The following is a 2,242-nucleotide window of genomic DNA, read 5'->3' on the forward strand; positions in this document are numbered from 1 at the left end:
TGCAAAACTCACATTTACATGCACTGTACTATATATATGTGTATATATATATATATATACTGTAGAGAGAGAGTACAGTGTGGAGTACAGTTGTATAGTACAGTGCATGTAAATGAGAGTTTTGCAAAAGCTTAATCCATCACATTCAGCTTTTCTTTAAAAAATAAAACTGACAAGTCTAATTCTTGTATAATAGGTAAATAGTGTTTTTTTGTGTGTGTGTTTTTTTTTTTTTTACCTTAAAAGCACATTTCTACGGTTTTTATTTTGTATAATTGTACTTTTGTTTCTTTTAGCATCTATTCATCTCTCTTTTTTCTACATCGTATGCTTGACCTGCTGTAGTTTTCCGACTAAGAAATAAATCTTATCTACACAAAATTCAACCGATGCACAGTGTTGGGGAAGCTACTTTGCAAGCTTACAGGAGCTTGTAAAGCTATAAAAATTAAAACCGAAGCATCGGTTGAATTTTGTATAGATAAGATTTATTTCTTAGTGGGAAAAAGTGCAGCAGCTCAAGCATACAATGTAGAAAAAAGAGCAGCCGGAATGAATAGATGTTAAAAGAAACAAAAGTACAATAAACTAAAAACTGTAAAAAAAAAAAAAAAAAAAAAATGTTTCTAAGGTGAAGAGGAGAAAAAAAACTCTATACAGTATATCTAATGTACAAGAATTAGACTTAAATACATACACATACAGTATATACAGTGTATAGTACATGTACATGAGAGTTTTGCAAAACCTGAATCCATCACATTCAGCTGCACCTGAGATGTTATTCCCTCATCATTTCTTATCTCTCATTTGCCCCAGCAGGCTGCTCATGTGTCGTGTCAACAAGCGATTCTGCCCTGGCGTCTAGTGCTAGTGCCTCTGGAGTTCCTGTCATGGTTTTAACATTGTTGTTCAAGACACACCGATCTAGAATACGTCTACCTCTTTGTATTTTGTATTACAATTTTTGTTGACTGTTTTACATTTCTGATTTACAAGTGGGTATTGGAGTAGGATTTTGTTTTTTGTATTGCAAATAGTTCCATTCTTCTTGTCTCACACTGAGCTATTGAGTTTTATTACCACTGTAAACCTCTGCACATTGACTCCAGGCCTATGTTCTACGCAAAACAAAACTCCAACTGTTCTCTGATTAATATTACAAAATAACTAAGTAATACTATAGTATTATTGTAAGACAATGCATTTAGGAATACTATGCTTTTTGAGACAAAAATCTAAAGTTAATTAGTGAAATTGAATGTATGTTTAATATATTCCAACTGTCCCTTATCCGTGTTGCAACTGTCCCCACGTTTGGGGTCAGTTGCAACGTCTGGATTCTTCCATTCAAATCAATATTGTGATTGACGTGTCACATGTCACCATCTTTAAATGGCATGACTAATTAGCTGACACATATGTTTAATCTATAAAAGTCAGTGAGCATAGTCCAAATAGTCTCTGAGTAACTGTAAAAAGTGTTGCAACTCTCCCCAGTCTCCCCTAATATAAAGAGAAAATGAAAATCCTGAAAAGTCTCGTGTATATGTGCTATATATGTGTATTATTCAAGTCTAATTCTTGTATATTAAGTATAATGTTTTTTTCTCCTCTTCACCTTAGAAAAATATTTTAAAGTTTTTTATTTCTTATAATTGTACTTGTGTTTCTTTTAGCATCTAAGCTACTGTACTCTCTCTACATATATATATAGATATATATATAGAGAGAGTACAGTAGCGTAGTCTCTACATATATATATCTATATATATATATATATATATATATATAGAGAGAGTACAGTAGCGTAGTACAGTGCATGTAAATTAGAGTTTTGCAAAAGCTTAATCCAGCACATTCTGCTTTTCTTTAAAAAATAAAACTGACAAGTCTAATTCTTGTATATTAGGTAAATAGTGTTTTTGTTTTGTTTTTACCTTAAAAGCACATTTTCACGGTTTTTATTTTTTATAATTGTATACTTTTGTTTCTTTTAGCATCTATTCATCTCTCTTTTTTCGACATTGTATGCTTGACCTGCTGCACTTGTAAGTTCTCTGACTAAAATAAATCTTATCTATTCAAAATTCAACCGGTGCACAGTCTTGGGGAAGCTACTTTGCAAGCTTACAGTAGCTTGTAAAACTATAAAAATGAAAACAGTAGCATCGGTTGAATTTTATATAGATAAGATTTATTTCTTAGTGGGAAAAAGTGCAGCAGCTCAAGCATACAATGT

This window comes from Trachurus japonicus, chromosome 20, assembly GCF_045865225.1.
Source record: "Trachurus japonicus isolate A0001 chromosome 20, Traja_1.0".
Taxonomy (NCBI): Eukaryota; Metazoa; Chordata; class Actinopteri; order Carangiformes; family Carangidae; genus Trachurus; species Trachurus japonicus.